At 48.6% G+C, this 27,813-nt stretch overlaps 1 long non-coding RNA gene across 3 annotated transcripts; it reads right to left on the bottom strand.

Annotated features, from left to right (window-relative positions):
* Positions 1-2,484: 2,484 nt before the first annotated feature.
* Positions 2,485-26,162, bottom strand: LOC119860310. Of its 3 annotated transcripts, none has more exons than XR_005294491.2 (5): positions 26,024-26,162; positions 22,005-22,058; positions 7,459-8,635; positions 4,812-5,228; positions 2,485-3,006 (listed from the first exon to the last, which is right to left on the bottom strand). It is a non-coding gene; the product is annotated as an uncharacterized LOC119860310 (long non-coding RNA). The 3 variants fall into 3 exon arrangements; XR_005294493.2 differs by lacking the exon at positions 2,485-3,006 and having other exon boundaries at positions 4,913-5,228; positions 7,459-7,566; positions 8,118-8,635; XR_005294492.2 differs by lacking the exons at positions 2,485-3,006; positions 7,459-8,635 and having other exon boundaries at positions 4,913-5,228.
* Positions 26,163-27,813: the final 1,651 nt, after the last annotated feature.

The following is a 27,813-nucleotide window of genomic DNA, read 5'->3' as shown; positions in this document are numbered from 1 at the left end:
AGGAGCCCAAGGGGAGAGGCAGCTGACAGGACCATTCTGTATCCCCTCATTCTAGCTAGCTGGGGGTGGCCAGGTCTAGGATCGGTCTCCCAGCCCACCCCAAGGGGAGGGATGGCTGGAAGCATCTGGTGTTTTCTGCCCCCTAAAGGGGATGAGGAACAAGTTTGGGGACAGATCTTCCTATAGGAGAAAAAAGGTGGAAAGGGAGATGCCAGCTTGGACAATTCCTCTCCTGTCTGGTGTGAGACTCATTAAAGCCCCATAAACCCCCCCAGCCAGCTCTCAGCTCCTTCTGCTGCTCCCACTTTAGATTCTCCTGCCTAAGGAGTTCTCATTGCATCAGGCAGGGAAGAGGGGGAGCTCTGGAAAGTGAGAGGATGGGGAATGGCCACCCCCTTCTGTAACCCCTGCTCACTAGGCACAGTCTGGATGAGCTCTTTAATTCAGGAACTCTAGATTGCTAGGCTGAAACAAGTGTCAACTCTCTTGCTCAGCACTACCAGCTTATGAGTCTGAGGTGAAGGCACAGGTCTGACACACTACACTGGCTCAGCCCCAGTAATCACAGCTGGAGGTGCTATCTTGCATTTTTGGGGGGAGGGAAGAAAATCACGTCCTTATTGAAGTGCAGGTAAGAAAGACGTTCAAATTGTTATTTCTCCTCAACACGGGGACATACATCGACAGCTGGTAAAGGCCCTGAGAGCGGCTGCTTCATACTTGATTTGCAAAATAAATGGATTTCTCACATGCAAGCGTGGAACACAAGGGTCTAGTAAGGAACTGGCTAGTGTATATGCGCACCACTGCCTGTGCTGGATGCATTCCACGCACTGCACTGTGTCAGAGGCACAGCTCTAGAAGGGAGAGGTCACATTTTAGTTAAGCCAGTTTGCCCATTGCTAGAGGAAATGGGAAGTCACCACCACTTCCCTTCAATTACAGTCACAGCAGACGGCAAACTCAAGTCACCCTTCTCTCTCCCCCCTTCCTTCATCTCTCCTCCTCTTTCTCACTCCACCACTCTCCCCCGGGCAGGGCGACAATGTTGTTTATATGGCATACATGGTGCTGTACAGACACACACGAGGTAAGATCCCCAGGAATCCCACAGGATTGAGGAGAAACACCAGTGGGGATAATAAAAATCTTTGTGCTTTGGACCCCAAGGCCCTTCCCCACCTTCTTTCTCTTCCACCGCCACCCTCCTCCCCCCTCTTCCTCTCAGCCAGCAGGCCCTTGGCAGTCCTGTCACAGAAAGACCTGAAAAGGAGTTTGAGAGGGCTGGGGGGGGGGGGGGGAACCAGGGGCTCCTTGTACAGTAACTCCTCACTTAATAGTGTAGTTATGTTCCTGAAAAATGTGACTTTAAGTAAAACTATGTTAAACAAATCCAATTTCTGCATAAGAAGTAATGTAAATAGGTGGGGTTGGGTTCCAGGGAAATTTTTTTTTCCACCGACAAAAGGTTACTTACACACACACACACACACACACACACACACACAGAGTGCAAGTTTAAACAATTTAATACTGTACACAGAGATGATGATTGTGAAGCTTGGTTGAGGTGGTGGAGTCAGAGGGTGGGATAGTTCCCAAGGAATGCCTTACTGCTAAATGATGAACTAGCGCTCGGCTGAGCCCTCAATGGTTAACCTATTGTTGTTAACGTAGCCTCACACTCTACAAGGCAGCACGGCAGACAGACAGACACACACACAAGCATTGCCCCTTTAATGACGCAGAACTCACTTGAAGTACATTGCCCTTTTAAGTAGATCAGCAAGTTGAGACAGCAGCAGCTGCCAGCAAGCTCCCTCCATCTGGAGCCCTGTTGCGTCCCGTCCCCCCCCCCACGCCCACCGCTCTATGGAGATGAGGTAAGTGGGGTGCAGGAGCAGGGGGACACCCTGACATTAGTTCCCCTCTTCCCCCCCCCACCCCGCACAACAAGCAGGAGGTTCCTGGGAGCAGCTCCAAGGCAGAGGGCAGGAGCAGCACATGGCAGTGTGGGGAGGGGATAGCTGAACTGTCTGCAATTGATTGGTGGGCGGCTGCCGCACAGGGAACTGCGGGGAGCGGGGAACTGATAGGGGGCTGCGGGTCCACCCTTGTTCCAAGCTCCCACCAGCTAGCTCCAACGGGTTGCTCTTCCTGCAAGCCGTGGACAAAGTAGGCGGCTGCCGAACGACAACATTATAAGGGAGCAATGCGCAACTTTAAACGAGCATGTTCCCTAATTGATCAGCAACATTAACCAGGATGACTAAGTGAGGAGTTACTGTAGGTCGGTATGAATGGCCTGATCCAAAGCCCTCGGAGGTCAGTGGGAAAACTCCCATTCTATTCAAGGGCCTTTCTGTCAGGCCCACAGGCTAGCATCGCGAAGGGCAGAACCTCACAGGCGACATGCATTAGAAGGATAAATTGACTCTTTATGAAGTACAACGTGAGATGCTCCAGCACTGTCTGCTGGAGGGTTTCCACTTCAGTCAGCCCAAGGCCTCCCATTCAGTCACTCAAAACCAGTTGTGCCACAGAATCCTGTGCACTGATTACTACAGAGCTCCAATGACGGAGGCCAGCAGGAATGGAGAGCTGTATGCGCAGCATTTCCGGCACATCAGAAGGACCCAATGGAAGGTGACCGAACAAACCCCCTTTGGCAGGAGAGAGAGCACAGCTCCGATCTCCTTGCCCTACTCCAGCCCTGGCCAAGAGCTGGCGAATGCTTTTGGGAGTCACGGCTACAGATCAGTAGCACTGTCTGGTTGGCTGGCAACTCCTATTACAAAAACGCTGAGCCAAGTTCCCCCTTCTAGAGCCTGACACACCTCAGGGTTAATGGCTTTGTGCTAATTTCAATGCACAGTTCATATCTAAACACCAGCGATAATCGGCTTGTATTCAGGAACCAGAGGTACAAACACTCCCCCTTACACAGAACATTTCCTTTTTTCCCTTATGGCAGCTCACGGGAAACCAAACACTTGTTCCCCTCACCTATGCGAAAGAAGAAAGAAAATTCAGTTTTATACGAGGGGGGAATTGAAACATCCGCAGGATCGGAAGACAAAAGGACTGCACTGAAAGTCCCCATAGAGCAGGGAATGCAGCAGCACCAGCTTCCCCCCAGCGGTGCTCCCTTCTTTGCGGCAGCATGCACGGTGCCTCACTAGAGCTAGTGGGGACCCCGACAGGATGAATCCCTCCCTTTTATCTGTGACAGTGTAAGCGCTCGGACACAACAGTCCCTTGGCAATGCCAGCATGGTCCCTGGCGGTTTGAGGGACCCACAGAGGGAAGCTGTCCTACTTCCTAGGTTGTATTTTCTGCACTGGTTCCGATATAACTCTGCTTTCTTTACCTTTAGCCCTCAGGGGCCAGTCTTGCCAGATACTCCCTGTGGCCCTGCACAGACAGTAACTGGAATTCAGCTGATTTGCATCCATTAAAAAGGAGCACCTTTCTCTAGGCTTGGGCAATCCTTAAACATACAACCATAAAACCAACCACTCCTTCCCCCATTCAGCCATCCAGCAGCCTAGCCCCAGCAACCAGCGAAATACAGCTGGAAGATCCACCCCCATTGCCTTCCCACTCACTCACAGCTAGAGCAAAGAAACGGGGCTTGCAGTTAGACAGACCTATGCTTGTGAAACCTCACTCACTGGTGGGGTTCCAATTTGAACCGGCTGCTGTCAAGTCTGAAGTGACAGCAGCCCTGTAAGAACAGCCCCCTGCCAGAGGCGGCCGATTAAGATTCGGCAACAGGGGGAGGCTTCTTTTCCTGAGGACTGGGCTACACTAAAGTTATGTTGACCAAGCTACATCATTCAGGGGTATGAAAAATCCATCCCCCCCGAGCGACATAGTCCTGCTGACTTACCCGCCCTCTGTAGACAGCACCAGGCTGATGGAAGAATTCTTCTGTCAACCTAGCTACCGTCTCTCAAGGAGGTGGATTACCTGTGCCGACAGGAGAACCCCTCCCGTTGGGGTAAGTAGTGCCTACACTAGCGCAGCTGCAGCATTTCAAGCGTCGACAAGCCCTAAGACTAAAACTCTATGTCAATGAGTTTTCATTGGGTTAGATCATGGGCAGCCCTGAGCTCTGGGTTACAAGTAGCAAGTAGCTCCCCCATGGCTGAGCCCCTCTGAACGGAGGGGTGGGTCAAGGATCCAGCTGGGCCCCTCAACTGGCTGCAGCAGCCGCCGCCCAGCAGTGGCTGCTCTCTCCTGCTACATGCGGCCCAGGATGTAGGTGGCCCATGCAGTGGAGCATGAGAAGCTCCCCTCACTCCTCTGCGAGGGTGGGAAGAGCAGCTCCTGTTCACAGGAGGATGCTCTCCCCCTCCCTCCGGCCCAGAACAGTTTTCTTTCCCCATCAAGGCTCTCTGTGGACAAGGCACTCGGCATCACAAAACTCAGCAGATCCTTCCACCCTGAAACCTGATCAATTTGTATTACCTATTACTAAAGTCGAAGGGTTACTTCAGTGCAGGCTTAGCTATTGGCACCAGAATTATTGGACCTTATATCAGCCCTGCCTGCTACTGCTCAGCTGAGCTCCAGCCCCAATCAGTGCTTGCCTATCAAGTCTAACTTTCAGGTTTGGCTTATCAGGTTACTTAACTCCTTTCCAGGCTAGTGTCGGGCTGAACACCCCATCACAGAAGGGAAAAGGTTCAAGCCCCATTGCTTAACTCAGTGTTGTCTGTCTAGACCAGGGAACTGGGCCTCGGGACTTCTGCCACCAACCAGGTGACAGTGTGCCTCAGTTTCCCCAGTTATAGAATAATACTGACCTCCCTGGGGTGCTGTGAAATATAATGGTTATTTGTAGACCCTCATCTGTAAGGCATTTTCAGTGTGTAGATTACTGACAAAAACAACACTGGAGAGTACATTGGAAAGAACAGTCTCATGCTGGTCAAAGGACGGACTAGGTGACATTTTCCAGTCAGTGTCTCGGATCCCAAGCAGCGTGTATATAGTGAGCTTAGTCCTGGCACCAAGTGGCTTGGAGGCGTTTAAGAGAAGAGGATGATACAGAAGCCAAGTGTGGGTTTATCATGTGGCCTGAAGGTAAAGTCTGTGTCCCTCCTCTTCTACCTGTGCTCATGTGAAATGACTGCTCTTAACGACACTCTCAGACTGGAACGGAGGCAGTAGTGGGCATCAGCAGTTCAGAGGGAGGACACAAAGCCCCTGCACAGACTCACCTAGAAGATGAGCACAGAGTTCATTTAAAAAAAAAAATACACACACAGACAGTACACCACATGCTTGGTGAGCTTATTATTCTTCAACCCCGTATGCCATGCAGATGGCCTAAGCCTCATACTGGGGCTGGAGTGTTATGGAGCATACACATAAGAGTCTCTGCAAATCACTGATCCCTGCAAAGATCCCTTCTCCTCTAGTTCAGCTGAAAGGTACCTGTGAAGGAGATCTCATCCCCCTCCATGCTAAATAGACAGAGTCCCTCTTGCCCACTTGCTGTTTAAGGTGAGGTGGCCAGCTAAGAGGGGACTAGCTACGTGCACAGACAGAATAGAGCTGCAGACATTGTGAAGGGCAGCAGCAGTCTATCCAATAGAATATGGATTGGGTAGACAAGGAAGCACAGAGCAATCATGCTTCCTGAAAAATGTGCCATGGCTATGACTCTAGGACACATGGCAACAGGAAATATGCACATACACACATCTCTGGGACGGGGACTCCTTCTGATCCTCCAGCTCGGAGCTTCCCCTTCTCACCCTGGTGTAAGGAAAGATCTTAGGAAATAGAGAAGAGATTTACAAGTACCCAGAAGCTAGGAGATCATAGATTCCCTCAAGTACTGCAAAGGCAGACATAGAACGTGGTTCCGCTCTGAAGTGACTCAAATAGTATCATGGGCATATTGATTCCAGAACACACACACTGACAAATATGAAGACGAGATGCTCAGCCTGGGATCTGAGCATCATGCCTGACCAAAGTGTTTTGACCCTACAAACTTTAAAAGGTAAAAAAAATAGCCCAGTACCCCACTGGACCAGATAAACCATTGGTCTGACCCAGTCTGGTAGTTCTTATGTGCCATTAACATGCCTCTGAGTGATCTAATCTTTCCAAAAATTTGTCAAAGAACAAGTGCAGTCATATTACATAGCTTCAATGGAGTATAAGAATCAGCGAGAATGGACCAAGCCTCATCTGCAGCCCACGGATTCCAGCAAAGCCCTGACCCCTGCATTCCTGTCAGTGCTAGAGACACAGAACATTAGCAAGGGCTGGTCTTGCTAAACACACAGACCTAAATCAGCTTTAATTCACACACTTGATTATTTCAATGCCAGTCAGCACGTGGACACTCCTATTTCAGTTTGAGTGTGCTATACCAATTTAGCAATTGAAGCACATTGAAACTGGTTTCAGAGAGTCCATATTAAGGGGTTGCACAGATTTAAAAAAATCCATTTCTAAAGTTAAATCAGTTCAAACACAGTATGTCAAGAAGTCCCAATGTGCTGATGAGCAAGCGCCTTACCTAGGATCTGGCTGCTCTCCAATAGCAAATCTCTTCTTGAACCTTAACTATAAGTCTCTGGACTTAGTCATATTTATTATGAATTCCAGTATTCCTAGATGGTTTGAAAATTGATATCTATTTATAGCCTTAACTGGATTTGACAGTTCCTGCCTGGGAATACAGTTCAAGACAGGTGACTTTTCTGTAGGAGAAATGACCGATAAATAGAAAGCCTCTTATTTTCATTTCAGACAGGCCTTGTTTTCTTTGGGTGCAGGAAGCCCTCTCAAGCCTGCTGAGCTACTGCCCCACCCCCTTGAAAACAGTACAATCAATGTAGCTTTGGTGAAGCAGGATCCATCACAGAGGTGGGCAAACTACGGCCTGCGGGACCCTCCTGCCCGGCCCTTGAGCTCCCCTTCCCGGTTCCTCCCCTGCTGATCCCCTCCCCCACAGCCACGCAGGCAGCACAGCTGGCTACATCTGGGTGGCGGGGCTGCATGCTCCTGCTGCTCTGAGCAGTATGGTAAGGGGATAGGGAGCAGGGGGGTTTGGCTAAGGGGCAGGGAGTCCTGAGGGACAGTCAGAGGACAGGGAGCAGTTGGATAGGGTGGAGGTTTGAGGGAGGGGGCATGGTCAAGACAGGGAACCGGGGGGGCAGGGGTGTGGATAGGGATCAGGGCAGTCCAGGGACCGGGGAGGGGGGAAGTTTGGGGCAGGGGGCAGTCAGGGGACAAGGAGCCGGGGGGGTTGGATAGGTTGGGGGTTCTGATGGGGGCAGGAAGTGGGAGCCAAGCTGTTTGGGGAGGTACAGCCTTCCCTACCCAGCCCTCCATATAGTTTTGCAACCCCGATGTGGCCCTCAGGCCAGAAAGTTTGCCCACCCCTGATCTAGCAGAAGAATGTCTGGGGCTGTAAGGTAGCGTACTCACTCTCAGGAGCGCCCTTTTGCGGCAGGGTGCAATGCTGCAAGCGACCCTCATCTCCAGCACCGCCTGTTGGGTCTTTTGCAGCTCAGCCACATCACAAAGTTCAGTCCCCTTCCAGGGTGACAAAAGAGAGTCCGATTGAAAGTCTAAGTTACGTGTCCAAATAATTCTTCTGGCCCACTCAGGCTGCACTGCAGTATTCTGACCGGCCCTCGCTCAGCAGCCTGGGCTTGCATGCCCCTTTCCTCAGGGGCTGGCACGGGAGCCCAGGCCCACCCTCTGCTCTGCATTCTGGCCCACAGACTCTGCATTGCTGCTTCTGTAGACATGCTGCTGTTTCCCTGGACCACTTCCAGGCTGTGGGGAAGTAGCATAAGGGGGCTTAGAGCTAGGGTCTAACAGCCTCTGGCTTCTCCCTTCTCTGCTGAACCAATACATCTCCTGCCCCTCTTAGGCACCACAGACATACTTTTGCTGAGCCTCCCGCTCCTGCGGCATTCTTCCCAGATTGCTTATTGCCTCAGCAGGTTTCCTCTCAATGCCTGCCTCCCTCCCATCCCCAGGGACTCCGGCAGCATCCCCACGGGCTCTCCCTGCTCCTCACAGGCCCTAGCTCAGGGCCCCCCGCAGAGCCTAGCCCTGCTCCCTTTGGGTTCTCCCACCTGCAGGACTGTGCTGCCTTCTCCAGACTTTTCCCAGAGAGAGAATCTTCTACACAGTCTCCCCCTCTCCCTGCTGTTCTCCACTCTGTTACCTTTCACAGCTGGGGTCACTAATCATCATTAAGTGGCCATATCATCAGCTGGGGGCTAGCTGCTTGGTCATTGGCCAGGCTGGCTTCCCTTAAAGGGCCAGCCTGTGACAGGACCCAATCTATCTTTGGGGTAGCTTTGGGTATGTCTACACATGGGGAAAAGACCCCTAGGGGCCTCTGAGCACATCTTTACTGAATGTGCAGTTTAGGGCTCACTCCCAGAAAAATCTGATATTCTCAAGAGCCTGGAGGGAAATAGAGAAACAGATGTCCCAGGTTCAGACAGGTGGATCAAAGGCAACTGATTCCCAGCACTTGTAATCTGGGCTCCTGAGCAGCCTCAAAGTGATAGTTAGGAAGGCAAATTGATGATGTTCTTGTTCCTTTTCTTCTAGGGAACTCGTGACCTTCAAGGAAAACCAGGGCCTGCAGGAAGACACATTAAAGCTTTTACTTTCTCTTCCTTGTCATCCTCAATTTCTCTAGATCAGTCTTGGTCCTCCTCACCCTCTCTCCCTGCAGAGACTCTCTATTTCTCTCTGGGAATTTTGCAGTGGTGTAAATGACAACACAAGATGCAAGGCAATGGTGAATCAGGCCCTCTACCTTTCTAGTGCTGCTAACTTCTGCCAGGTATAGGGCTGTCTGACTTTCCCTCCCTTTTCTTACATGTTGTTCCAACATGGTTCCTGTTTTACTTCCTGGCTGGTGCATAGTCATCAGTGGACCTTCAGATGTTGCGGGAATGCTGCCGTAGAAACAGTGCTCGCAGTATGGTTGGTTGAGTTTGATGGCTTTTTAATACTATGTAAAAAGTCTTGGAGGGTAACTATGGTTTCCTGAATTGATTACTGTAGGATCTTTGAAGTCTGAAAGGACAGAGGACCCAAAGGGGAGCTGATAAGTACAGATGGAATTTGGTAACTGCACTTTGTACAATGGGGCCTCATGACCACTGGAAAACATCTCCTTTGCTGGCAGTGAGCGACCAGAGCTGAACATAGTGTAACTACCAGTGTAGCCAAGGCCAAGATGTCTTCAGCCATTAAAACCTTGCTGGGTCGAACATGGTTTTTTAAATGCTGCTAACCATAGGTTGCTATGGCCTGTGCTTGCAGCTACGTAGCATTCAGAACTAGCTCAGCTGCATCTGTTGTACATTTCTTAGCATCTTGGTTCTATATATCCCTTGACTCTTGCTCCCATCGCAAGAGCACAGGTTTCCATAGAGATGAAAGATCACTGTAGGTGGGATGCAATCACCAGATTGCATTCGGTGGAGTCACACCCACTTCGATTTGGTCCAGCTTAGACGTTCACCTTTTGCATCTCGTACTGTATTTTCACATGGGTGAAGGACAAACATCCCTGAATTATTTACACAGCCTTAGAGTGATTCTGCATATGATCCATTCCGTACTGGCCCCTATCTGTCAAATCTGGTCCGTTACATATCACATAGCTGCTGGTTTGCTTGCTTACATCTGCTAGATATTTAATGTTTATCAAGGGCCCACGAGGGTGCCTGGGAAAAAGGGGCTCAAGAAAAGGAGGGCAGATCTAGCTTTAAGGGAATCACAGGACAAACAGGGCCTAGGATAGCTGTGATCCTGGGAAGATGCAGATTTTCTGCATACGCTATTGCAGAGTTCTGGCTTAAGCATTAGCCGAATATTTCCATCAAAACAGCTCCTACCTGCTCTTAAAATCCTCCCACCTACCAAGGAGCACCACTTAGACTGATTCTTAACCATGCTCTGCTCTCGGCCAGGCTTGGGCTCCAGGGCACCCCCCACTCTGTCTCATGTCAACTGAGTCCAATGTCCCTTTTTAGTAGCCTCAAAAATAAGTTCCTTTATTGCAGAGTTTTCCTTCTGAACTCCAGTGGGGCCATATTCCAGGCTCTCATTATCTTCCTCATTGCTACCATAACGTGCTGGCCTGGATGTTTGTTTAAACCCTGTACACGCATGGCAAGGATTCTCAGGGCAAATGAAGGAGCCCGCCCCTGGCATGGGAACAGGGCTATTGTTTCAGCCCATCTGCAGGCAGACAGTTGTAAGGATTCCAGGGAATATATCCATGCACCCTTCAAATTCATTCCCTCTATGTCATACTGAGGGCAGTAACAATATCCACCCCTCTAACTATCCTCGTGGTAGAACACCTGCAGCTGTTTTCTTTTGCTCCTGTAGGGCATCAAGGGTAGAATGGGGTGAACCTGGGAAGCCTGGCATAGAAGGACCACAGATAGGTTGTGCCTTGAGTTAGTTCAGGCAGAGGACCAAATTTTGCTCTCATGACCATGGGAATTATGCCAGCATGACTAAGCAGAATAGCCCAGAGACTCAGTTTGTCAAGGAAACCACCAAACAGATCACCAGCTTAAGTAGGAGCAGTGTGAGACCAGAAAGAAAAGGTTCTGGTTACAGCCCACTGAGTTCTAGACAGCTGAAGGCAAAGGGATGGGGGACTTTCTTGATTGACCCTGAGGAAACACACAGATTCCTGGGAAAGATTGCAGCACAAAGCAAGTTCACCCCTTAGGCCCATCAATGGCTACTGAGGGTACGTCTACACAGGGATCAAACACCCTGCTCTTGGCCCTGATTCAGCAAGATACTTAGACACATGCCACACTTGACACCTGTGAGCAGTTCTGTTAGTGGCAGTGGGATTACTCATGTGCTTGGTTAGCCACATGCGTCAGTGCTCTGCTAAGCCAGGGCCTGGATCAGAAAGGGCCTTGTTACTGCATCTGACCAGGATCAGATCTTTTGCTTTTCTAATTCCTGGTCCCCTGGCGCTAACTGTGACGCTAATGAGAGCCCTGTTAGACATGGCCATGAGCAGACATCGCCACCAACACAACGATATTCCCTGCTGTTCACATCCCGATCTCTCTGCACTCAAAAGAGAGAGTATCCATGTGTCAGAGGACTTACTCTGTCTTCTTTTCGGCCCAGCTGCCAGGCCTACCAGGTTTCCCCAACAAATCCAGAGGAGAAAAAAAAACAAACAGGAGCAGTTCAATCACTTACATCCTGATCAGATGCTACAGAAACTTATACCAAGGCTGCAAGGAGTGAGTGCCTGCGGTTTAGAGCCAGCCTGCTAGAAAAGAGATGAAGGAAGTGTCACTGATTTAACCTGAATACTCTCAATCACTGTCAAAGCTGTTTGGGTCATTGTGTCAAACCAACTATGTGTCAAATTTAGGCTTTTTATTTTGGTTTGAGAACCACTTACAAGCCGTTTCTGGTTTCTGTGAATGAATTAATAGGTTTAAGGATTCACCAGACAGCCTGGACAAATCATCTTCAAGCTAAGAGAGGGGTATGTGTGTTGTTCACTACAGCCACTCACTATTTGCAACTGCTGGAGCACAATGAGTATTCTCTGCTCCCTGGTCTGCCCCAATTCTGCAAGCTGAGCTGTATGGGCGAAACCCTGGCCCATCTCAAGCCCTGCAGAACGCTGTAGGACTCTGTGCAGGGGCAAGGTTCTTCCTACACAAAACAGCTTGCAGGATCAAGACTGAAATGTTTAAGAGAAGAGTAACAAGCAACAAATCATTCATCTCTGGTACAAATCCACAAAACCTTAAGGATTCATGAATCCTTTGACGAACCTGGTGGTCACCCAAACAAGAAACAGGATCAGCCCTCAGGGAGAACAGCAAATTGAATCTGTTTCATTGCTTGGTGACTATATTGCAAATCTGGTCTTTTGTCATTTGACCAGCTCTCTTCACTGGGAGCACCTGCCAGTTAAACACAGCTTGCTTTATTCTCTTGGCTTGGGGTTGTGAAATTGGCTGCTATGTTCTGATTTCAGCTAGAATCTCCAGTGAGAACAGCCTTCTTGGTAGGGTTTAGACTTTGGGAAATTGTGCACAAATAAGGAAGGGGGGCAGGGGGAGAAACCAAAGATTGATGAATTCAGGAAATAGAGTTTTTGACTCCTCCTGAAGGTTGAAACAGCAGACTGGACTTCTACATAGAGTGCTTCTGCCGATGTGCACAGGCTGAAATTGTGGAAAAGCAGCATCACTTGCCCCATAACCTCTGCTGTGCAGAACAATTGACTATTCAACTCCTACCTGGGTCAAGGGTTAATAAAAGTGACAGCTGCTCAGTAGTCTACGTAAGAAATGTTTGTTGTCTCAGTGCACCCACCTATGGACAGGTGTCCCCCTTATAAACTTCACCTCCCGTAACTGGCAGTGTGAGAAGAGTGATCCACTGAATAGCTTCCAGGATTTTAAGATCAGAAAGAACCAAGGGCGCAGGAACAATCTGTATAGTGGGGGTGCTGAGAACCATTGAACCAAACTGTAAACCCTGTATGTGATTGCAGGGGGGTTGGTTACCCACTCCGGCCTTGACAGAGTTGAGGCCAGCCCAGGGAGAGGGCTGGGGCTGTGGGGGAAAAGCCCAACTGGATTGAGGAAGTAGCCACAGTTGTGGCCAGCTCAATCAGGCCCCGCTAGCCCCTACAAGAGGCTGTGAGCCAGAAACTGAGGTAGTCTCCCTCTGCCTGTAGAGGGAGAAGGGCCTGGCTGCAAGGTGCCAAGCAGGACATCTAGATTGGAGCAGGGCTGAGGAAGGGCTAGAGGAACTGGGAGCTCTGGCCTGGAAAGCCTCAGGCTACAGGCCAAATAGGTGCAGGGTTGCAGAGGGGCAGCCCATGGGTAGGCAGAGGCAGCATGTCCAAAACCCTCTTGCCTGTGATGAGTGGTGTATACATTGCAGTCTGCCCCTGATATAAGGGGCTATGTGGGGACTGGCAGTAGGCCAGACTGAGGCAAGGTGGGGTTAGAGGGTGGGGGTTCCCTGGGGTGGGGGCACCCAGAACCTGAGAGAGTGGGGGTACTGCCAGGGAGGCAGCACCCCAGAGAAAGGGGCACTGTGTCCTGGGAGGGACATGGGGGCTGGTGGTAAGGCAGATCACTGGCCTGCAGAGGGCACACTGGTGGTTGGATGAGCTATTTCCCAATGACTACCAGCAGGAGGTGCTGCTGGGCGAGTCCAAATCTTTACAGTGATGGAAACTACTTCAAGCCAGCAGGTGTGACAGCACCACCAGTATCTCCAATTCCAGCACTTATGGAAGGAACCACACTGACCATCTAGTCTGACCTCCTGCATAACAGACCATAAAAGGTCACCTATTGACTCCTAGGTCAAGCTCATAGCACCCAAAAGTGATTAAAAAAAACTTGGTGTAGGAAAATCCACTATGTCCTTGGTAAGCTGTCCTAATGATCAGTTACCCTCTGAGTGAGAAATCTGCAGTTTTTCTAGTTGGAACTTGTCTAGCTTTGGCTTCCAGCCCATGGATCCCATTAGGTCTTTGTTGGGCTGAAAAGCCCTCTTAGCAGAAATTTCTCCCCCTGAAGGTACTTATAGACCATGATCCAGTGACATAGGTATTTCAGCCTCTGTGATTCACATCACCCCAGGCGGTGGTCCCTAATGGTCAGCAATGGGGGGGTGGGAGACTTGCATTGCTGCTCCCTGCTATACTTGGTCTGTGACTAACTAGAGGATTTCAGTCTCTTGGGCAGCAGATCTGGCACGCTTCACTAAAAATAGCTCTCATCCATCCATCCCCTTGATGCATGCCACCTTCTACAGATTTTCTTGTGACAGGAATTTGGAGATCAGAACAGAGGTGCAGCTTCCAGAACAGATGGACTCTACAGAAATCTGACACCTTGCTCTCCCCCTCACTTACCTTAAAAAGCCACTTTGCTCCCCTCAGATGCATCCCTCTGTGGCCTTCTGCGTCTCTCCTTCTGCTCTCCCTGCAGACTCCCCACTTCTACCTCCTTCTCCCCACTGCTCCCATGCCTTTGGGACCACATGGTTTCCTTCTTTGTGGTTCCTTTCCTCCTCTGGGCCTGACTCAAACCCCAAAGAAGTTAAGGGGAGTCTTTCCCTTAACTTTAATGGGCTTTGGATCAGGGCCTATAGTTATTGCTATATGCATTTTGAAGGTGCTAGTTACCAAGGTTTCCCTGCAGCATATTTGCCCCTCTCTCCCACCCTTCCTATGACTAGGTCTATCACAGACTTAGACTTCCTCATAACCCAGTTTTCTTCTACCACAGGGAACCCACACCCTCCCTCAGCTTCTCTTCTGTCCCCGTTTGCTCTGACTGTATGTCAGTCAGGAGACTGAGGTGGGAGCTGAAAGGTTTGTCCCACTGTAGTGGGTGATATACCAGCTACTCTGCTTACTAAACACCACCCCACAAGTACATGCAGGTTTTGCACCTGGGCAGCTGGTCATTATATGGAGGAAGCGGGACTAAGTCCAGCCAGCAACACCTCAGTTGTCAGCCATGACACCATATGGTATGGTGTGAGAAGGGTACAGAGAACAGAAAGGAGGGGGGAAAAATAAAAGTCAATTGGGGCATGGAACAGCTTCCATGCAAGGAGACATTAGACTGGGACTGTTGAGCTTAGAAAAGAGACTACTAAAAGGGGGGGGGATATGATAGAGGTCTATAAAAATCATGACTGCTGTGGAGACAGTAAATAAGGACGTGTTATTTATTCCTTCTCATAACACAAGAACCAGGGGTCACCCAATGAAATAGGCAGCAGGTTTAAAACAAGCCAAAGGAAGTATTTCTTCACCCAACGCACAGTCAGCCTGTGGAACTCATTGCCAGGGGAGGTTATGAATGCCAGAAGTGTAACTGGTTTAAAAAAAAAAAAGAAGAATGAGAAATGTTTATGGAGGATGGGTCCATCAATGGAGAGTGATCAGAGGATGGGATGGGTCCAGCACAGACCAGCTGAGTGCTCAGGGGGAAGACTATTTTTTCCCCTGCCCTTTACTGTGATGTGTCCCAGGTATTTCATCCTGAAGTGGGAGGGGAAGAGACAGCCCCCTTCTCTCCCTACTTTGATACCCTCCTGGCTGTGGGCTCATGCTCAGCATGGCTCCAGGAGTTCCTGATGCTCTATTTTCACTAGGTGGTCCCTGAATGGGGTGGGAGAAAGCCAGCTCCTCTGTTAGATATCCCATTCCTCACTACTCCATGACTCTGGAGCTGGGGGCCTGGACAGACCCATATCAGAGGGGTAACATGCTTACTCACAGGAGGTCCTGGCAGTCCCATGCATCCCCTGGGTCCATTTGTGCCTGGGATGCCCTGGACAGAATACACAAAGATCAGGAGGACCAAGCACAGCAGCTAGCCACTGAGCTGGAGATCAGCCAGGGCCACAGAAACCCAGGAATAGAAGGGAAGCATGAGGCTAATTTCCCCTTTGTCTAATGCCCATTTTGCACTGGGGTCAATGATTTCACAAGGTGCAAGGTAAGGGGTATGCTGTAGTGAGTCAGGTAACAGCCAATAGGGGTTGCTTTGGAAGAAGGCACAAGCCAGAACTGCAATATTATACATGGAGGACATCAAGGTTGCAAGGAGGGAGTCATGTCCTGTGTACTGTATGGAGAAAGCTCTGTCGTCTCCCATAGGAGTTGGATCAGGGCCCAGCTGGCAACCAGGCCATGACCCAGCATGGGAGGGCCAACAAGCTATGTAATTGTATTCTGCCTCATTCTATTGTTGAGTCTACCATGCCTTCATAGGAAGTGGCAGCTCAGCTGAGTGGCTGGGGGCTGGATTAACAGCCATTCCCCTGCCTGGTCCCTCAGTGGCTACGGTTCCTGTTCCAGAAGGAATTTTCAGCCTCTCCCTCCCCACTTGATGCTCTCATGATCTGCCCCTCCCTCACTCTGAAGACCCAGGAACAAGGGCCATCAGGGTGAGTCATGCAACACTATCCAGAACCAGGACCCCCTCCCACACTCCAAAGCTCACTCATTTCTGCTGGAGAAAGCAACTGCTTTGATTCCTTCAAAGAGGTGCAAGACAAGAGCTCCAAAGGGGACAGGCTGCAAATTCACAGCCCTTTCCACAGCTGACAGACTCCTTAGTATCTGTTAAAAGATGAGACCAGCTGAGAGTGTCAGTCTAAGAACAGGGATCTAAGCCACAACTCTTAGCTGGGATGCTATTTAAAGAGACACTCCCATGCAATTGGAATCCACAGTTTGGTCAGTTTTAAGGTTTATTCTAATCTGGTGAGAAAGAGCCTCCACAAAATTTAAATAGACTCAGTTTTAAGGTTTAAAGTGAAAGCAAAGTGCAAAGGAATGGCCACAGGTAACCCCAGACTGCCCCTGTCAGTCTGAGCCACTGATGACCAGATAGCTCTCTTGCACCCTATCACTCCCTTAATGTGGAGGCCTTTTTGAATGCAAGCTTGGGCCCTGTCATCTAAAGACTAGGACCCAAGCTCAGGACTGCTGTCTCATTAATGCTTTGCCACTCAAGCAAGTGTCTGATCAAGCTCTGGGGCCACTGAACAGAGTGTTAGCAGAGAGCAAGAGCATTTGGAAGATCACAGGTGTCAACTGGGCAAATGCAATACTTGCATGATAGCCAAGTCCCCCATCAGCCTCATTTCACCTTTGTTGCCCTGCCAGAGACAGGAGAAGACCATTAAACCCACACTCTGCAGCATAGGGGCTGGAACTAGGAGAGCTGGGGGTGTTGCTGCACCCCGACTTGAAGTGGTTTCCATAACATCCAGGGTTTACAGTTTGGTTCATTGGCTCTCAGCATCCCCCCTATACAGATTGCCCCATCACCCCTGCTCTGAAGAGCCCTGTGCATCATGGATAACCTGCAGCTAGAGAGGCAGGCTCCCCCTATTACTATCTAGGGAGTGGGGAGCTCCACAGAGGTTAGAGGGGTTTCTTTTCTGAACAGTTAGAAACCCAGGGAATGCAGTGTTAGGACGGCACATCTCAAACATGACCCTGATGCACACTTCAACAAGCACAGCCTTAACTCTGCCCTAGCAAAGACAAACAGCACTGAACTATCATCATTAGAAACTTGAATCAGTGTTCCACTACACTAAATGCTCATCAGCAAGTGCAAGCAGAGGGGTTGCAATGCTATAGTAGAAATTGGCTGTAATAAATCTACTTCAAAGTTCTACTTCAGTTTTCACACAAATCCAAACTAGCTTTACATTCTGCTTTTGTGGGCATCAGGAAAATCTCTCTCAGAGAAGACGTGTGCTCTTGCTCTTGAGTTAGAGGTTAAAAGGCAGACGCATTATGGATTCTTGCTTAAATTCCATATTTGCAAAAAAAGGAAATATTTTACTAAAAGTAAAGGGAAAAGCACCATGTAAAAAAGCATAATTTAAAAGCCATTTTTCCAATCACAAGGTTTGTGCCCATAAGTGTGTGTGGCCAAATCACACATCAAGAAAGCAATGGACTGTAGTGTTACTCCTCATCTCATTATATTTTCCATAATTAAAGATATCCATGGGCTTCTTTAGGCCCATATTCCTCTCCCCACACAAAGAAAAAGTAGTCAAGGTCAGACATTCATGGTGGAGACTTGTACAAATTCTCCATAAGCCAAGTCATCTATGGCAGATAGTTAACTGATGGATGGAGCTCAGTTCTCCCAGCTGAGAGGATAATCTTCCTTAAATCCAACCATAGGAAATACGTGCATAGCACATTTGGCTTTATTTTAAAAAGAGACGATTGCAACATGAGTGGGGCACAATTTAGGTTATGACTGTTGCCTCTGGGTGTTGTCATAATACAAATAAATACCAGAGCATGAGTCAGTACCTTGTTGGAGGGACCTAACGTCAGCTTTACATTCTGTGGGGTTGGAATGAGCTGTTTGTGGGTTTAGCTGGAACACTCTAGAAAGGCAACATGCCCTCAAATCACCAAGATGTGCCTGCATTCTTAACTTCACTTTAAACAAGTATTTTTGTGGGGGAATTTCCTCACTTATTAAAAGACAGTCTTGAGTTTTCTGTGGGTGAACCCTGATTTCTTTACCTTTATCCCATCTCTCCCTGATGCCCAAGCACTTCTTCATAGCCCTGCAACAAGACACAAGAACAGCGCTACTGGGTTGGACCAAAGGTCCATCTAGCCCACTATCCTGTCTTCCGATAGTGACCAGTGCCAGGTGCCCCAGAAGGAATGAACAGAACAGGTAATCATCAAATGATCCATCCCCTGTTGCTCATTCTCAGCTTCTGGCAAACAGAGGCTAGGGACACCATTCCTGCCCATCCTGGCTAATAGCCATTGATGGACCTATCCTCCATGAATTTATCTAGTTTTTTGGACCCTGTTATGGTCTTGGCCTTCACAACATCCTCTGGCAAGGAGTTCCACATGTTGACTGTGTGTGAAGAAATACTTCCTTTCATTTGTTTTAAACCTGCTGCCTATTAATTTCATTTAGTGACTCCTAGTTCTTGTGTTACGAAGCTGAAAAGTCCCAGTTTTATTAATCTCGCCTCATATGGAAGCCATTCATTACCCCTAATAATTGGTTGCCCTTTTCTGAATCTTTTCCAATATATCTTTTTGGAGATGGGGCAACCACATCTGCACAGTATTCAAGGTGTGGGTGTACCATGGATTTATATAGAGGCAACATGATATTTTGTCCTATTTTCTATTCCCTTCTTAATTATTCCAGTACTCTGTTTGCTTTCTTGACTGCCACTGCACATTGAGAGAACTATCCACAATGACTCCAAGATCTTTCTTGAGTGGTAACAGCTAATTTAGACCCCATCATTTTATATGTATAATTGGGATTATGCTTTCCAATGTGCACTACTTTGCATTTATCAACATGAAATTTCATCTGCTATTTTGTTGCCCAGTCACCCAGTTTTGAGAGATCCTTTTATAGCTCTTCAGTGTCTGCCTGGGTCTTAACTATCTGCAAATTTTGCCACCTCACTGTTTAACCCTTTTTCCAGATCATTTATGAATACATTGAATAGGACTGGTCCCAGAACAGACCCCTGGGGGATACCACTATTTACCTCTCTCCATTCTGAGAGCTGACCATTTATACCTACCCTTTGTTTCCCATCTTTTAGTCAGTTACCAATCCATGAGAGCACCTTCCCTCTTATCCAGTGGCAGCTTACTTTGCATAAGAGCCTTTGGTGTGGGAGCTTGTCAAAGTTTTTCTGAAAATCTAAGTACACTATATCCACTGGGTCCCCTTGGTTCACATGCTTGTTGATCCCCTCAAAGAGTTCTAGTAGATTGGTGAGGCATGATTTCCCTTTACTAAAGCGAACAAAATTCCACAAATTATGTTCATCTACATGTCTGACAATGTTGTTCTTTATTATAGTTTCAACCAGTTTGCCCAGTACTGAAGTCAGGCTTACAGGCCTGTAATTGCCGGGATCACCTCTGGAGCCCTTTAAAAATTGGCATCACATTAGCTATCCTCCAGTCATCTGGTACAGAAGTCGATTTAAATGATGGTTACAGACTACAGTTAGTAGTTCTGCAATTTTGCATTTGAGTTCCTTCAAAATTCTTGGGTGAATGCCATCTGGTCCTGGTTACTTATTGCTGTTTAATTTATCAATCTGTTCTAAAACCTTCTCTAATTATACCTCAATTTGGGACAGTTCCTCAGATCTGTCTTGGGGCAGGAGCCATGCTGTGGCTGGTACCTGCGCTGCACAGCCATCTGGGCAGCTGCTCCGGGGCCCCGTGTGCAGAGGTTGATCTGATGCTGTCTTGCTCAGCGGCTGTGGCAGAGCTCCATGCTGCTTCCTGCTGGGCCCAGGAAGTGCAACCAGCTGCTCTGGGCAGGGAGATCAGGCACCATGTGACTGGGCACTGCATAGGGCCAAGGAGCCAACCCCTGGCAGCAGCAGCCTCCTCTGCGCCAGGAGCTGGGTAGGGCTGGCTGGTGCCATGGCTGGGGGCTGCCTTGGGCATGCTGGGGCAAGCCCCCCCAGTCTCTCCCGCTTCTGTGCTCTGCAGCTGTCTGGCCTCCACTGCTCAGGGCTGCTCACATCCTGTGGTGGGGAGTTGGGCAGAGAGCAGCCTTTGCCTGCAGGGAGCTGCCACCCCACATGCTGGGAGTGACCCCACTGATGCAAGGGCTGCAGGACTCCTGCACCACCAGCAGGCACCTGGGATGGAGAATGGGCCTGCGGAGAGCAGGACAAAGGCACATCCCTTAAATCAGAACTTTTTATAGGGAACTGGTTAAGATTTTGGCAGCTCATCACTGCCTTATGCCCACCTGGAGATGCAGGAAAGTTCTGTTGGGCAGTTTCTCTGAAAGCTAATCCTTCTGGGAGGGAATGCACCCCTGGATTCACACCTACTGTAATCTGTGTACAAAATATGCCTTGCAAGATATCCGTTGAAAACAACTCCCTGGTCAGCAATATGATTAAATATCTGTAGCAACATATGTAAAGTTATGAACACAAGATGAAATCCTGACTGAAGTGTTTACCAGATGAGTCTGGGACAAAGGGGTAAGCCTGTTTCTCAAAGAAAAGACAAGTGGGCACCTCTAGCCAGGGCTCAACAGCTTTGATGACATTACCTGTCAAGTGGTGATTCTTTGACAAGGAAGCGGGGCAGGAACCAACATCCGCATCTTAGTAAAGATCATGGAATCTTTCACCTCGAGATGCCTCGTCTCCATCCTCACAGCAGGATGGAACTTCATCTAGGGGTAACCCTCAGAACTATGCATTTCAAAGGATGCCTGGACTATAAAAAAAATGAGGGGCAAAAACTCTCCACCCAAGACCAAAAAAACAGCCACTGGATTTGGGACCCTGAGAATTTGGTCAGCAATATTACTCAGAATGTGCAATAAGGGACTTCCCCCTTGAATCAAGTCTAGTTTGTTAAGTTTTAGTATTTTCGCAAGCATTTTCTCTATTTCCCTTGTACCCATTTCTGACTTTAATGGGTTACACTTTTACTCAATTAAAACTTCTCCTTGTAGTTAAATAAGCTTGTTTTATTCTTGAATCAAAGCTAATCTGGTGCATTTGCACTGAGTTGTGTGGGTAGCTCCATTAAAAGTAGCAAACTGTTGTATATTGATCCCCTTACAGGGGCAATGGACCCAATGTAACTGGACTGTCTAGAAGAGGGCTGGACAGTGCAGAACATGTGTTTTCTGGGGAACTTCAAGATTGGGAGTATACTGGGGTCACCCTGAGAACAGTAACCAAGGCTGTTGGAAGCCAGAGTATGGCTGGCTTGTTGCTGATGGGGTCAGACTTGCTGGACCAGGGCTGCAACTATACACAGCCCCTCAGGATGTGACCTGCATGCTGGTGGCCCAGGTAAGAGCTACAGCAGCTAAGCATTGTGAGGCATTCCAGGTTGCAGGGTGGGGTGACAACCCCTCACTGGTCTGGATTGCACCCCCAAATGTCTTAGCCTCCAAGAGCTCAGCAGCCCTTAGCATCACAATTAGTATGGGCCTGATCCAAGCACCATTAAAGACGTCAATGGAAAAAAAAATTCAGTGTCTTCAACAGGCTGTGGATCAGACCCTATGAGCATTGTGTGAGAGCCCGGTTCCTGGCACATAACTTGGATAAATGACTTTGTAGCCCAGAAAACAGAGTTACCAATTAAGTTATTAGTGGTATGAGCCAAATGTGACTCTGGCATCATTGAAGCAATGGGACTTGCACCAGGCTGAATTTTGCCCTCTGTTCTATTTGCCACACTCTTGGAGCGTAACTGGATAAACAGCCTTGTTCAGTTTCAGGCAATGGGTCCTCAAAGGGTTTGGAAGGACACAAAGCTGGGGCAGGCAGCACTTACCAGCTTGCATGTACATGCAACTCAGTTACTGACAGGAGATGGGCTGTGTGATTAAGAGCCAAGGAAGAGAAACAAAATCTCTTACCATCAATTCCAGGTATCCTTGACCTCTGTATGGTCGTAGGGGCCCCACCAGTTGCTGGAAAAGAAGGAGTACAGTTCAGCCAACTGCATCCTCAGAGTCCAAAAGAAATCTCACATACCTGTGTGTACACATATGCTCATACCTTTGCATATACACATATTGTACACACAAAATCCTTAGGGAGGCAGGGGGGTTTGTGATGCAAAGCAATCTAATGATACCTTTCAGTTCAGTCTCTTCAAGGTCTGGCTTTTCCTTAGTCTCAGAATTGAAATCCCTCTTCCCTCCCAGTTCTATAGGCCAGGTCATCTGTGGGCATAACTCCAAAGCCAGCAGCAGAGAATTCAACTCTATGACTTTAACCAGAGGGCTGAGGCATATTTCACTTCCCCAGCCAGCTCCAGCAAGGATAATCAGTTGGCAGAGATTACTCTTGGGAAAGGCAGATCTATTCCTGGCATCTCTTTTGACTGTCTTGTCAGTATCAGCCGGGACTCCAGCAGTATGAACTTCCTCCCAGCAGTCCCAGCCAGAAGGTCAGCAGTAAGGTACTCCTCACAGTAATCACCCATCACTGCCAGCTGGAAGCCCAGCAGTTATAATAGGCAGGTACTGGATTTGATTGAAACAGTGGGACTTACAATCCTGTTACAGAGCTAGTGTTCCTTAACATTGAATATATTCTGTTTAGAGCCATTTTTAGGCAGAAAAGAAAGAGGAGCTTCTCTTTTGAGTCTGAACTGTCCACGCCCAGTGAATTTAAACACATATGCTGGAAGTGGTCCAAGAGACATCCTTAGACAGTGAAAAAATTAAGTTAGTTCACCTTTTTACTTTGTTATAATGTAAAATATAACAAGTCTGCAGTTTGTAAAGATTTCTCCACCCCCCCCCCCATTTCTATTTTAAAATCATCAAGTCTGAGTCGCACTCATTTTCCTGGAAGTCTCCAAGGACACGAGTTCAGCTTTTCATTAAAGGTGCTAAGTTGCTGAATATCTAGGATACATCTTCTCTCTCCCCTCCCCAAGTATTTTTCAGGCATTCGAGTTAAATGGATCAAAAAACCAAGGAGCCAAAAGTCTGATTAAAAAATTCCCTTGTTTTCCTTGCCTGGGATCTCACAATGCTACCAGCTCTGCTAACATTTAGGGAGGAACTCCAGGATCAGAACAGCCTTTCACTCTATGAGCCTCTTGTGCCTTCCTGAGAAAACACTAACACCCCCCTTCAATTTCAAATGGAAATGAAAAAAAGAATAGTTTGTAACAATTTCAGGGCTTCTTTAGCCATGGCAAAGGAAGGGCTCAAACAGCACAGACTGACTTGCAGCTGATGCTTCTATCCAAGGTATTTATCAGACCACACCATAAATGTAGTGTCTGAGGGTATGTCTACACTGAAAAGAAAACCCCCTGGCACTGAATCTCACAGCCTGGGTTGACTGACTTGAGCTTGTGAGGATACAAATAGCAGTGTAGATGTTCAGGCTCCAGCCCAAGCCTGAACTCTGAAACCCAGCAAGGGGAGAAAATCTCATAGCTAGGGTCCAAATGGCTACTCTGCTATATTTAGAGCTGCAGCTCAAGCCTGCGTCAATTAATCTGGGCTCTGAGACTAGGTGCTGCAGGTTTCTCTTTGAAGTGCAGACATACCCTGAGTACCTCACAATCTTAATGCATTTATCTTCACAGCACCACCAGCTGCTAGGAAAGTATTGCCCCATTTCACATGTGGGACTCCGAGGCACAGAAAGACTCTCCCCAGGTCATACCCAAGAAAGTCTGTGGTGGAGCAAGGAATTGAACCCAAAACTCACATGCCAGGCCCCAACCACTGAGCCAGTCTTGCCTGCATATGCTTCTTTAAAAAACTAAAAGGGCTTGGGGGGGGGGGGAAGAAGAGGGAGAGAAAAGCAGGAAAGGGAGAACACAAGGCTGGGAAAGAATGTAAAATAAAAGAAAGATTAATTCCCTGGAGAATGTGAAAGTGGCAGATGTACCCATGAGGTAAAGATCAGAGACATGGTTGGAATCTACATCTCTGGAATGAGTCATCCAGGGAAACATTACTGCTGGTTGTGTCATGATTTGACAAGGTACTTTTCCATGGACCAGGAAACCCCTTAAGCAGGGAGAAGGCAGTTAATTTACCTGCAGCATCTCACCCTACTGAGAGATTGTAAAGGGCAGCAGGGGAGTGATACAATGGAGGGACAGGACTGCAGAATCAATGCAGAGCAAAACTCCAGAAAGCTCCAGGCAGAAATGGCAACCCCTACTAAGAGCCTTATTGCCCTGCTGCTACATAGCCAGCAAGGCAGGGCTTCTACTCAGAATCAGATAAGAAAATTGTTTCACTCTAGCTATGCAGCCATTAAGGTTCCTTCATGGTGGGAATGGGTAGAATGGTTTTGGGGCAGACGGGGCAGGTGCCAGCTACTAGAGGAGTGTGACACCCACCTCTCACAAGTGCCCCCAGGGTGGGGGGGCATCTGCTCCTCTCTCAGTTTATGGTTATCTGCTAGTAGTGTCAGACAGTTTTGGTGTCTCAGCCCTCCACACACCAGTGTGAAACACAAATAGAGCAGACCCCGCATGGGGTAAACAGTCTAACCAAGGCTTATCATAATGCCTCTCAGTCTTTACACTGTCCCAGCCCTAGTATTGAGCCATACCCACAGGGCTTCCTTCCCGGGGCAGTGGTTTCGCCTTCTCTGGGCCTTTCTTGCCCCAGCTCAGCCACTAAGCAGTTCAGTTCCTCTTCCAGGTGTATATCGCAGTTCCATATTCAATGGCTAATGGGTTGTGTGACACCCAAATATTCACCAATGTGATGTAATTAGGACATGTTCTGTACAAAGTATGCCTTCTGAGGTATCATTCCAAAAGTCTTGATCTGCTAGACAGTAATACCTCATTGGATCGTATGTGCCATCATCATATGTGAAGTTTGGCTATGTATACGTTACTGAAACATGTTGTGAGGTTGAAAACACCCACAAGCAGCCTTTCAGGTAGGACAGTAAAAAGGCCCAACAACATTAATGGCTTATTGAGGAAATGCACACAAGCACAAGGATTACCCCAGGAACTGCGTACAATAGAAACCTCTCAGAGATAGCACTAGACAATGGGAACTGTTTCACCCAGGTCACAGGAAGAGAGCTTTCCAGCAAGCGGAGAGAAGATATAAAGGGGGAAAATTACATCATGGGGGACCTCACTCTCCCTATAACACACCTGTGGAAGAAAGACTGAACTGTGGGAAGTGATGGTCCCAGACTAGAAGGATTTTTAGCCTGTGTATGAAAACCCAGGAAAGCCAAAGCAACTTGGGCCTTAAGAATTTGCCGGCCTGTTTATCACTCAGAGTGAGAATTTGCCAATTTAGACCATACCTATCTAAGTGTCTTAAGCTCAGTTTGCAGTTTATTTACTAAGGTGATCTGTTTGTTATCACCTATAATCATTTAAAAAATTCTTTTGTAGTTAATAAACTTGTTTTGTTTGGTCTCTGAAACCAGTGTGGCACTCACACTTGGGGCAGAAAGCTGTTGCATCTCTCTCTACATATTGAGAGAGAGGGTGAATTTTATGAGCTTACGCTGTATAGTTCTCTGTGCAGTTCAGGACAATACTATTTTGTGTTTTCACTCCAGATAGGGTGTGCACTTGCATGCTGGGCAGTTCCTTAGCTGAGCAGATCTCAGCATCTGTGTGATTATAGCTGCAGCTGGGTGTGTCTCTACCTGCGTGTGCTAGAAGAGGGCTTCAGAGCCTGTCACAGCAGCACAGAGTAAGTGAAACTCAGGCTGGTAGGACAGGCAGGCTCAGTGGTATCCCAGTTCCAAGTGGCACCCCAAGGGGGAACCAGGCCCACCCACTACTTTGGGTCCCAGCCCAGGGATCATATGAATAGCAACCACATGCCACTATGTCCACTTTAACTTTTCACTATTCTGTTATAGTTCCCTGGGTCACTTTCCCACAGCTCAAGCATGAACACTTTATGCTTACCATAGGACTGAAGTCTTGTACTCCTTCCCAGCAGCCAGCCAAGAACTCCTTGTTGCTCCCCTGGTCTCTGACAGCAACTGCTCTGTCCACATTCCTGTAGCTCCCTCAGCCAGCCAGGAATACTATCCACACTCCTCCAGCTCCAGGCAGCAACTAGCTGAGTCAGGCTCTGCAACTCCTTTTATATCGCCCTCCTGGGCCCTGATTGTCTGCTCCCTGTAGCCTCTCTCCAATTGGCTGCTTCCTGAACAGCCTCTCTAGTCCACTTGGAGGACTCAACTCCTCTGCTTCTTTCTAAGACATGGTGTGGTAGGGCCCTGAGGCCTCCAGCAGGGGGGCCTTTGAGACTAGTACACCCTGTCACAAACCACCTGGCAGTATCAAAGGATAGCGGCCAGACCCTCTATGGGCAGCAGAGGTTGGCCAGGTTGCACCTCTCTGCACTGTGCTTTAGCTTTTATTGCTGTTTATAAGGTAATTCTGGGGTTCCCTCAATAAAGGCCTGATCCAGAGCCCACCAGTCATAGAAAGAATTCAATAGGCTTGGGACCAGGCCCTAAGCGGTATCTTCTGGATGGGAAGCTACAGAAGCTGTATAGGTCATACAGTCCTTGGCCACCACATATTTTAAATCCTGGAAGTAGCTCACCTTAGAGCAAAACCCAGGGAGTTGAAACTTACACTCTGTTTTGTGTGCTTGAAAGGGACCAATCTGCAGCAGATCAAAAGGCACCATGAAGGGGAAGGGAAAGGACACCCCGAGAGCCAAAGTATCACCAGACCCAATCTGATTGAGTGAGCAAAATGGGTGAAGCCCCTTCTGCTAACACCTCCTCCCCTCACCAGGCTGCTGGCACAATGCAGGGCCTGTCCAACAGCAATTCGCTTGCAAGTGAGGAGAGCTCCCAGGGGAGAGAGGCAAAGGCCGTTCATACACACAGCTTCCCTTCACAGCAGTCACAGCCAAAGGGCTATTACAGCAATGATGCTGTTGTAAGCTGCAGAGTCACTGTGGGATAGGGTCGCGTCCTCTATGAGGCAGCGGTTCTCAAACTGTGGGTCGGGACACCACAGTGGGTCATGATCCTGTTTTAATGGGGTCTTCAGGTGTTAGACTTCCTGGGGCCCAGGGCTAAAGCCCAAGCCCAAGCCCCACCACTAGGGGCTGAAGCCAAAGCTGAAGGCTTCAGCCCTGGGTGGCAGGGCTCAGCTTACAGGTCCCTTGCCTGGGACTGAAACCCTTGAGTTTCCCCACCCCCGCGGCTTGGAGAGGCAGGGCTTAGGCAGGCTCAGGCTTCAGTCCCCCCACCTGGGGTCATGTAGTAGTTTTTGTTGTCAGAAGGGGGTCATGGTACAATGAAGTTTGTGAACCCCTGCTATAAGGGGTTTCAGAGTAGCAGCCGTGTTAGTCTGTATTCGCAAAAAGAAAAGGAGTACTTGTGGCACCTTAGAGACTAACAAATTTATTAGAGCATAAGCTTTCGTGAGCTACAGCTCACTTCATCGGATGCTATAAGGGGTGTTAGCTATGCAGCCACATATTTGATCAGATGTTTTCTAAAGCCAAACAAACCACCCAATTTGATTAGTTATGTCAGCCCTGGAGTTCAGTCCTCATAAAACAAGCAGCATCCCTGTGTGGGAGCTGTAGACCAGCACAGACAGGGCCAGTTTCAGGTTTATCAACGTGATCAGGGGAAGGGGCAGAGAGGGGCGGGAAGAGGTGGCATGAAGGTGGGGCGTGATCGGGGAGGAGGCGGAGCGGGGCAGGAAGAGGCAGCATGAGGGCG

The sequence above is a fragment of the Dermochelys coriacea genome, chromosome 8 (genome assembly GCF_009764565.3).
Source record: "Dermochelys coriacea isolate rDerCor1 chromosome 8, rDerCor1.pri.v4, whole genome shotgun sequence".
Taxonomy (NCBI): domain Eukaryota; kingdom Metazoa; phylum Chordata; order Testudines; family Dermochelyidae; genus Dermochelys; species Dermochelys coriacea.
The sequence above is the reverse complement of the archived record's forward strand: the minus strand, read 5'-3'. Positions and strand labels throughout refer to the sequence as shown.